Source organism: Capricornis sumatraensis, chromosome 4 (assembly GCF_032405125.1).
Source record: "Capricornis sumatraensis isolate serow.1 chromosome 4, serow.2, whole genome shotgun sequence".
NCBI classification, from domain to species: Eukaryota; Metazoa; Chordata; class Mammalia; order Artiodactyla; family Bovidae; genus Capricornis; species Capricornis sumatraensis.
In genome coordinates this window covers 139,746,599-139,757,958 of record NC_091072.1, presented here as the reverse complement: position 1 = coordinate 139,757,958, position 11,360 = coordinate 139,746,599, and the positions used below count along the sequence as shown (strand labels likewise).

General features: G+C 40.1%; 1 pseudogene; it reads left to right on the top strand.

Moving 5' to 3' along the window:
- Positions 1 to 227: 227 nt before the first annotated feature.
- Positions 228 to 3,913, top strand: LOC138078745 (calcium load-activated calcium channel-like; annotated as a pseudogene).
- The last annotated feature ends 7,447 nt before the right edge of the window (positions 3,914 to 11,360 follow it).

Here is an 11,360-nt window from a genome sequence, read left to right as displayed (position 1 = left end):
AAATTATTTTTTAAAAGAGATATATCTTTTAAAACGTTAATAAAAATGAATTGTCATTAAGGATCTGAAGCAAACTTTTTATCACAAGAAAATGTTTTAATCTTTTCATACACTCTGTTCACTTATTCAATAACTATTTATAACTTGGCAAGTATTCTGGAAGGAACCAAGGACATAACAGTCAGTGATAAAACCACTGCTGACTAATAATATTAAAAATATACGACATGTGTCCAGTGTACATGCCAAGTGAGTTACATCAGTTTTTTGATTAAAGAGGTGATGAGAGCTGCCCGGGCTATTCCAGCTGAGAAGTGGAATAGTGGACTTCTTAGCTGTAATTCTTGCCTGGAGAATTCCATGGACAGGGGAGCCTGGGGGGCCCCATCCATGTGGTCACAAAGTGTCAGGCACAACTGAACGACTCACATAGTAGCTGTAATAGGCAACATTCTGGTTTGGTTGTCTCTAGAGCCCGAGCTCTTAACCACAGAGCTATCAGGCTCTTCTGGCAGATAATGTTTGTTAAATTACAAGTGTGACAAATGAAATAGTAAGTAAATCTAAGGCACCCAAACTTGCAGGTAGTCAGAGGAGACCATCATGGCTGTGACATTTTAGCTGAATAAGAGTTAGCTAAGGAAAGCTGGAGGAATTGAGGAGATTGTGCTGAAAAGTAGAGGAAAAGTAGGGGCAAGATGCAGAGAAACTTAAAAACAACAACACACCGCCACCCCCCCCACACCCCCACCCCCCCCCGCCCACACACACACACAAAGACAAAATAAAACTTGCATGGCTAAAATCAAGTGGTGGGAGGATGGAGAAAGGGCAAATTGTAAGATGCAGGTTTACTGATGACCTTTATTAATAACACAGAACTGGATGTAAGTGCAAAGGCTCATAATCCTACCACCAAAACACAGATTTCCTATGTTTGAAGAAAATTCTTAACAGAAGTAGAAATGAGGAGTGGAAAATCTTACTTATATAGAGTGAATTTTTAAATATTTGTTACAATTTATAATATTGTTTAAGACTCATACAATGAGAGAAACTGAGGCTCAGGTAAGTTGAGTAACTTGTTCAAAGTAATACGGTGACAAAATCAAAAGGATTCTTACACATGCCTGATGACACCACCCTTGTGGCAGAAAGTGAAGAGGAACTAAAGAGCCTCTTAATGAAAGTAAAAGAGGATAGTGAAAAAGTTGGCTTAAAGCTCAACATTCAGAAAACGAAGATCATGGCATCTGGTCCCATCACTTCATGGGAAATAAATGGGGAAACAGTGGCTGACTTTATTTTGGGGGGGCTCCAAAATCACCGCAGATGGTGACTGCAGCCATGAAAATAAAAGACACTTACTCCTTGGAAGGAAAGTTATGACCAACCTAGATAGCATATTCAAAAGCAGAGACATTACTTTGCCAACAAAAGTCTGTCTAGTCAAGGCTATAGTTTTTCCAGTAGTCATGTATGGATGTGAGAGTTGGACTGTGAAGAAGGCTGAGTGCCAAAGAATTGATGCTTTTGAACTGTGGTGTTGGAGAAGACTCTTGAGAGTCCCTTGGACTGCGAGAGTCCCTTGGACTGTAACCAGTCCATTCTAAAGGAGATCAGTCCTGGGTGTTATTTGGAAGGAATGATGCTAAAGCTGAAACTCCAATACTTTGGCCACCTCATGTGAAGAATTGACTCATTGGAAAAGACTCTGATGCTGGGAGGGATTGGGGGCAGGAGGAGAAGGGGATGGCAGAGGATGAGATGGCTGGATGGCATCACCGACTCTATGGATGTGAGTTTGAGTGAACTCCGGGAGTTGGTGATGGACAGGGAGGCCTGGCGTGCTGCAATTCATGGGGTCGCAAAGAGTCAGACACGACTGAGTGACTGAACTGAACTGAATGTTCTTTTCAATAAATGACGATGAATTCTAAAAAAAGTTAGGAAAGTGAACTTTCCTGGTAGTCCAGTGGTTAAGACTTTCCCTCCAATGCAGGAGGCTTGAGTTTGATCCATGGTCACATACCACACTGTATGGTAAAAAAAAAAAAAAAAAAAGTTAGAAAGGGAAGACTGGGGTTTGGGAAAGAGTGTGTTAAGGAAGAGGTATTTGGGGTCATACCTTAAAGGACAGAAAAAATTTAAAAGGTGGAAATAACGGGAAAACATTTTTTGGTAAAGAGACTCGAGTATAAGCGCAGGGACAGGTTCCAGGTTATTTAGATTGACTATATAACTATACATATAGCATTAGTATAAGGTGATGAAGAGATGTTACAGGGCCTGAGAGCTTTATAAACACTGTATGGGGTTTGGGAATTGGGAGTAATTAATAATACATTAATAGCCTTCAGAGAAGCCAGATGAGATTAAGCCATCTTAGTTTAAGGATGGACAATGACTAGCTGTGATTTCCAGAATAAGTAGTTACTTCCCAAAAATATGTTTCAAAATTTAACTAGGTTTATTTGCAGGTAAACTTATGTTCAGCCCAGTTAAAAAATGATGTTTCACCTGTATAAGGTTTAAAAGAATCTTTGGTGCTCTGAAAACTGAGAAGCATCCTGACATTATCCTTCTCATCAGTTATTTAGCAACAATCTCAGCTGTTCTGGGATGCTTATTTCCAGAGCATTCTGGCCCATAATAGTAACCTTTCGCCTACACTATGTAATATATTAAGGAAAGATAAATCGTAGGTCTAAGGGTTGTTTGGGAGCAGGATGTCCCAGTCTACCAGCACTGTTTACTAATTGGATTTAAGATTTGTACTTGGTTTTGGTGCAGCCAGGCAAGTTTGACAATTAAGTGGTCCTGAAATCTGGAAGTCGGTTTTGCTTCTCTTTTCCTGGCTCTCGAGAGCTTCCTCCCCTCCGCAGGTTGGGTGGGAGTGTACAGACAGAAGTCTCAGATGCGCACTCAGCTGATGGACACACTGCTCATCATCTTTGTCTTCTTGTGCCTCTTATTCTCGAGTTTCCCCAGTGGCTCAGCAGTAAAGAATCCGCCTGCAATGCAGGAGCCGCAGGAGACATGGGTTCTATCCCTGGGTCAGGAAGATCCCTTGGAGGAGGCCTTGGCAAGCCACTCCAGTATGCTTGCCTGGAGAATCCTATAGACAGAGGAGCCTGGCTGGCTACAGTCTATAAGGTCATGAAGAACTGGTCATGACTGAAATGACTTAGCACCCACACACACCACACACACCAGAGTAACCTGGGTTCTGGTTTACAGGACAGACAAGTACAAGAGACTGAGGGTGGAAATGGAAAAATGGGGTAAAAAAATTAAAAAGAAGAAGAAAACAGTAAGAATCAGCTGGCTGACCACCAAAACCTAGAAACCAGGCAAGAAGAGAAATTGAAGAATAACAACAGATGTGCTGTGCTTTGCTTAGTTGCTCAGTCGTGTCTGATTCTTGGCGACCCTGTGGACTGCAGCCTGCCAGGCTCCTCTGTCCATGGGGATTCTCCAGGCAAGAATACTGGAGTGGGTTGCCATGCCTTCCACCAGGGGATCTTCCCAACCCAGGCGTTGAACCCAGATCTCCCACAAAGATGGCTTGAATGAAGTCCTTGTTTGCAATTGGCGTTTGTTTTATTGCTCAAGTGGGAATGTTCAGCTCCATATTTGGTGGTAGAATGGTGACAAGGGTCTCCTCTCCCTCTGCTTTCCTTCATCTGAGGACTACCTCAAGGGAGTCTGTTGGAGGCTGACACCATAGATTGTTCCTCCATCTTCCGGTGTATTCTCTGTACCGTGTCATTGGACAGAACGTCCAGAAAATCTCAGCCTTGCCCTTTCACAAGCTGCCACCAAGCAGGCAGGTGGATTTCTTGGCTCTCTGCCTCCTTCTGGCAAGTTCTTTAGAAATCTAGAAGAACCCTATAATTCCCATTCTTTTTAGACATTCAAATCAGACTGGCAACTATTTTATAGCAAGAATCATAGGCAGCCTTAGCAAATAGGCCACTTTCTAGTTTTGGGTTATTTCTAGATGCTTTGGATATGATTCCAATGAGGATGGCATCCAACAAACAAGACAATGCTTTTAGTTACAGATGATTTTTTTAAAACTAGTGTGTTGATTGGATAAATTCAGGTAATGTTTGTGTAATGAGAAACACAATCTTGTTTTGCTCATATAAATAATTCCTGTGGGAATGACTCTCGAGTACGTGCTGTGTGCTATGCATCACGGAAGCTGACTCTCCATGAGCATTTAAAAATCTAGAAGAAAACCGTAGCTTCTGTAACTTTTAATTGGAACTGTTTATTGTGGTTTTTTTCAAGCCAAATATATGACCTGCGATCAATAAAGAGGCCAAAAATTTAGCTATTTCATCTACAAGAAGAAATCTGTTTTGTTTTGATATATTTCTAGGTACATGTTTTTAGTCATCTGAGCATAAGGGTGAACGGTGGCCACAAAGGAGTAATGTTTTAACCATTATTGTTTTAACTATTGTTTTATTATATTAAACCATAATGTTTTAACTATTATTTTACCAAGCATGCATGCTAAGTCACTTCAGTTGTCTTCAACTCTTTGCAACCCTATGGACTGTAGCCCTCCAGGCTCTTCTGTCCATGGGATTCTCCAGGCAAGAATACTGGAGGGGATTGCCATGCCATTTTCCAGGGGATCTTCCAGACCCAGGAACTGAACCTGTGTCTCTTATGTCTCCTGCATTGGCAAGCAGGTTCTTTACCACTAGCACCACCTAGGAAGCCCATTATTTTTACCATACCTGCTCAGATTGTAGAGTTGTCCTATTATAGGAACTGGGAAGCATGAGGGGAAAAGGATGACTCATATGAGTATTAAAGATGAGAGTCCTCAGCAGTTCCCTTCATACCCCAGTACAATCTATCGGATTCTCAGGAAGGCATTCTTAGTCCTCCATGGAAGCATTTCATAGTTATATGTGGTTAATCTTGGGCTTCCTTTTCGTTACAATGGCCTTCAGTTCCTACCATGTTTCTTGTAGGTGCCATTCTTATACCATGATCTTCCTCTCCTTTCTGAGAGAGTTTGTTAGGGCTTTATATTTAAGTTTCAGTTCAGTTCAGTTCAGTCGCTCAGTTGTGTCCAACTATTTGCGACCCCATGAATCGCAGCATGCCAGGCCTCCCTGTCTATCACCAACTCCTGGAGTTCACCCAAACTCATGTCCATCGAGTTGGTGATGCCATCCAGCCATCTCATCCTTTGTCTTCCCCTTTTCCTCCTGCCCTCAATCCCTCCCAGCATCAGAGTCTTTTCCAGTGAGTCAACTTATATTTAAGTTTACTCATTAAAAAAAAAGGGGGGGGGGCATGAGGGCGTCTCTGGGTGGCTCAGTGGTAAAGAATCTGCCTGCCAATGCAAAAGACAGGGGTTCCATCCCTGGTCTGGGAAGATCCCACATGCCACAGGGCAAGTAAGCCCAGCACAACAACTATTGAGCCTGCCCTCTAGAGCCTGGGGGCCACAACTACTGAAGTCTGGGCACCTAAAGCCAGTCCTCCATGATAACAGAAGCCACCGCAACAAGTGGCCCATGCACTGCACAGAAGAGTAGCCCTCGCTAGTCCCAGCTAGAGGAAAGCTCTCACAGCAATGAAAACCCAGCACAGCCTAAAAAAGAAAAAAAAAAAAAAAATGGGCATGAACTATCAGGGAGAAGCAAAGAAAGAAAGGCAAAGGAAGAATAAATCCAAAGAAACAGAGATATGATATTGATTGCAAATTTTAGTCAATAGAGAGCTATTTAAATAAATTACAATAACTCGTGCAACAAAATTACTGTATAGTCTTCAAAAATAAGAATGACATTTTTTTAGGTTTTTTAAAAGTTTATTTATTTTTCATTGAAGGATAATTGCTTGACAATATTGTGCTGGTTTCCTCTCTAGATGCTAATAAAGAAAAATGTCCGCCACAGTACACATATCTATCCTGTTAGTCCTAGAAGAAAACATATGTCTGTGTCCAACACATGTGTCTTTATGATCCAGACAATGAAGCAGAAACTGGATTTGAAGAAATATTGGTAGCAATTAAAAACAAAAAACAGGTTAAAAACAGAAAATTGTTGAAAACATAAGGTCTTAAAAGCAGCAAAAGAATAAGACTATCTTCAAAGGAGTAACAATTTGGTGTATGACTTCCCAACAGAGATAATAGAAAGTAAAAGATGAAGGAGTTACATCTTCAAAGTGCTGAAAGAAATAAATAGTAACCAAAGATTTATAGCCAGAAAAATCACCCTTCAAGAAATCAGATGCTCATTGCTGCTGCTGCCAAGTCGCTTCAGTCGTGTCCGACTCTGTGTGACCCCATAGACGGCAGCCCACCAGGCTCCCCCATCCCTGGGACTCTCCGGGCAAGAACACTGGAGTGGGTTGCCATTTCCTTCTCTAATGCATGAAAGTGAAAAGTGAAAGTGAAGTCACTCAGTCGTGCCCGACTCTTAGCGACCCCATGGACTGCAGCCTACCAGGCTCCTCCGTCCATGGGATTTTCCAGGCAAGAGTACTGGAGTGGGTTGCCATTGCTTTCTCCAGATGCTCATTAATAACCCATTAATAACTACTCAGAAATAGTAAAAATGTAACCAAGCTAATAGGGAGAAGGGAGGCAAAATAAGAAAAGCTATTCAATACAAAAGGAGTCAAGAAAGGAAAGAAAAGAGAATATAGGATAAGTGAAATAAATAGAAAAAAGTAGTGAGATAGAATAATAAAACTCAATGCATACCCACACTTATATTAAATGTAAATGATCTAAATGTTTTAATTTTTTCAAAAAATATATTTTTAGGATAGATTTAAAGATAGAAACTATACACTACTTACAACTAACACATGGAAAATATAAGGTTACATGTGTCCTCTCCCCAGTGAGCACACTTTCCAATATTCATGCCCTTTTGTACTCTCCTCCCCTTCAATCTGGGATGAATTTGTGGCTTGTTTTGCACTAATAAAATATAAGTGCTGCTTTGTGACTTCCAAGTCTAAGTCAAAATAAGCTTTGTATCATGTACTTAATTTCTTAGAAAATATGCCTTGGGGAAAGATAGTCACCATGCAAGAAGTACAAATATTCTAAAATTACTATGCTTTGAGAAATATAGATTGAAAGGAACTGTACCCAAGTGATACAGCCAAAAAGCCTCATCTGTACCTGGACATAATTCATATAATGAGATCCTGGACTTCAGGAAGGAGCTTAATGCCACAGTAGAATGAGACTTCAGGGACCTTGATGGATAGATTCATGTGGAAGAGATAGAAACCATTGCAGGCCAGAGAGCAAATTGTGGTAACTAAGTTTTCAAAAATAGCCTTTAGTGAATCATACTCCCAGTATTTACACTCTTGTATAGTCTCATCCTCCTTGAATCTGAGTCAACCCTCTAACTCACTTTGAACAAACAGAATACAGCAGAGTGGTGCTACATGACTTCCATCAGTTCAGTCCAGTTCAGTTCAGTTCAGTTCAGTTCAGTTCAGTTCAGTCACTCAGTTGTGTCTGACTCTTGGAGACCCCATGGACTGTAGCACTCCAGGCTTCCCTGTCCATCACCAACTCCCAGAACTTGCTCAAACTCATGTCCATTGAGTCGGTGATGCCATCCAACCATCTCATTCTACATTGTCCCCTTCTCCTCCTGCCTTCAGTCTTTCCCAGAATCAGGGTCTTTTCCAATGAGTTGCATCAGGTGGCCAAAGTATTGGAGCTTCAGCTTCAGCATCAGCCCTTCTAATGAATATTCAGGGATGATTTCCTTTAGGATGGACTGGTTGGATCTCCTTGCAGTCCAAGGGACTCTTAAGAGTCTTCTCCAACACAACAGTTCAAAAGCATCAGTTCTTTAGCATTCAGCTTTCTTTATAGTCCAACTCTCACATCCATACATGACCACAGGAAAACCATAGCTTTGACTAGCCAGATCTTTTTCAATAATTGAATATCTCTGACTTCCATAGCTAGGACATAAAACATCTGTAGCTTCTTCCTTAGTCTCTTGGACCATGCCCCCTGGAGGAAGCCAGTCACCTAGAAAGAAATCCAACTACTCTGAGCTTGACGTGCTGTGAGAAATCCTGAGCTAGCCATAAACAGAGGTTCTGTGAAGAAAGGGTGATGACTGATCATCCCTCAGCTACTTCAACCATTCCAGCTGAGATGGCAAATAAGTGAGAAAAGAAGATATTTTGACCATCTGGTCAAATCAAGTCCATACACAATTCCAGCATCAGCTGCCATATGACTGAAACTACATGAGGGACCCCCTTCCAAGTGAGAACTACTGAGCTGAGGCATATGAACCCACAGAACCATGAAAGATAATAATACATTGTTGCTTTAAGCCACTAAGGTTTGGGTATCGTCAACAGATAACTGAAACAGGACTAAAGAGGCCAAAATAAAGGGAAGTAACATAAATATACTACACAAACACAAAGAAAGAGCAATAACTATATTAACACCAGACAAAGTAGATAAAATGTGAAAACCTTTACTATAGATTAACAGGAAACTTTTGCAATGATAAAAGATTTAATCCACTAGGAAGATGAAAAATTTAAATATGTGGACACCTGATAACACATCCTTAAAGTACATAAAGTTAAAATAGAACTCTAAGGAGAAATAGATAAATCCACAACTACTCTGGGCAATTTTAACTACCTCTCTCATTAACACATAGATTAGGCAGAGGAAAACTATCACAAAGGATAGAAGATTTGGGAGTTCCCTGGTGGCACAGACAATAAGAATCTGCCTACCAATGAAAAGGACTGGGGTTCTATTCCTAGTCTAGGAAGATTCCACATGCTGTGGAGCAACTAAGCCCACGAGCCACAATTACTAAGCTCACACACCTAAAGCCTGTGCTCAGCAGCAAGAGAAGCCGCTGCAATGGGAAGCCCGAGCACCACAACTGGAGAGTGGCTCCCACTCACCAGAACGTGAGAAAGCCCACCCCACAGCGCTGGAGATCCAGCAGAGGCGAAATAAAATAACTGAGTAAAACCTAGAAGATTTGAACAATAATATTAGCTTGACATACAATATTAATTTGACATACTAGACATATATAAAACACTGCATTCAACAACTATAGAATATACATTACTTTCTACTGTGCATAAAACATTTGCAAAAAATTTGATTGTAAGCTGGGCCACAAAATAAATATCAAAAAATTTCAAAAGATTGATATATAATACATCTAATACCACAGTGTAATTAAGCAATAAACTGACAAGAGAAAGATATCTAAAGATCATCATATCTTTATAAATTAAGAATGTATGTAAATAAAATCATAATAGAAAATATCTGAACTTACTAATCATTAAGATATTACACTTTGAAACTTGTAAGATACAGTTAAGCCATGCTTTAAGGGATATTTATATCTTTAAATGCGTATAAGAAAGAAAAAATGCTGAAAATCAATGATCTGAGAATCCATTTCAAGAATTAGAAAAACAGCTGAAATTTAAATCTTTAAAAAAAAGTAGAATAGGGGAAACAATTAGGAGAAGAGAAAAAAATTAATGAAATAAATTTAAAATGTACAATAATGAAAGTTGGTGTTTAGAAAAAAAACTAAAAACAAACACCAGGAACTGAGCTATGAACACTCTGAAATTTAATTAAGAAAAAAAATCCACTTACAATATCATCAAAAAGAGTAAACTAATTTAGAGTAAACTTAACCAAAAAATTACAAAATGTGTACACTGAAAACTATAAAACATTGTTAAAAAAAAAGTTAAGAAAGTTTTAATTAAACAGAAAGATATTCATAATCATAGACTGGAAAACCATATTACTAAGATACCGATACTACCCAAACTGATGGACAGATTCAATGCAATTGCTATCACAATCCCAGCTGGCTTTTAGCAGAAATCAAAAAACTGATTGTAACGTTTATCTATTACATGCATATGCAAGGTTCCACTCACAGAAAAGGAATCCAGAGAAGACAATCTTAAAAAAAGGACAAAGTTGGAGAATACATATGTCTCATTTCAAACTTATTACAAAGCTCAGTAACCAAGACAATGCAGTAGTAGAATAAGGTATCAGTGGAGTAGAATTGAGAGTACAGAAATAATTCCATACGTTGTGGCCACTGATTTTTAAGAATTCAGTGGAGCTTGTGGAATAATCTTTTCAGTGAATGATATTGGAACAACTGGATCAGTTCAGTTCAGTTTAGTCGCTCAGTCGTGTCTGACTCTTTATGACCCCATGAATTGCAGCACGCCAGGCTTCCCTGTTCATCGCCAACTCCCAGAGCTTGCTCAAATTCATGTCCATTGAGTCGGTGACGCCATGCAACCATCTCATCCTCTGTCATCCCCTTCTCCTCCTGCCCCCAATCCCTCCCAGCATCAGAGTCTTTTCCAGTGAGTCAACTCTTCGCATGAGGTGGCCAAAGTACTGAAGTTTCAGCTTTAGCATCATTCCTTCCAAAGAACACCCAGGACTGATCTTTAGGATGGACTGGTTGGACCTCTTTGCAGTCCAAGGGACTCTCAAGAGTCTTCTCCAACACCACAGTTCAAAAGCATCAATTCTTTGGTGATCAGCTTTGTTCATAGTCCAACTCTCACATCCATATATGACTACTGAAAAAATCATAGCCTTCACTAGATGGACCTTTCTTGGCAAAGTAATGTCTCTGCTTTTGAATATGCTGTCTAGGTTGGTCATAACTTTCCTTCCAAGGAGTAAGCGTCTTATAATTTCATGGCTGCAATCACCATCTGCAGTGATTTTGGAGCCCCCAAAAATAAAGTCTGACATTGTTTCTATTGTTTCCCCATCTATTTCCTATGAAGTGATGGGACCAGATGCCATGATCTTAGTTTTCTGAATGTTGAGCTTTAAGCCAACTTTTCCACTCTCCTCTTTCACTTTCATCAACAGGCTTTTTAGTTCCTCTTCAGTTTCTGCCATAAGAGTGGTATCTTATATCTGCATATCTGAGGTTATTGATATTTCTCCCGGCAATCTTGGTTTCAGCTTGTGCTTCTTCCGGCCCAGCGTTTCTCATGTCGTACCCTGCATATAAGTTAAATAAGGAGGGTGACAATATACAGCCTTGACGTACTCCTTTTCCTATTTGGAACCAGCCTGTTGTCCCATGTCCTGTTCTAACTGTTGCTTCCTGACCTGCATATAGGTTTCTCAAGAGGCCAGTCAGGTGGTCTGGTATTCCCATCTCTTTCAGAATTTTCCACAGTTTATTGTGATCCACACAGTCAAAGGCTTTGGCATAGTCAATAAAGCAGAAATAGATGTTTTTCTGGAACTCTCTTGCCTTTTCGATGATCCAGCG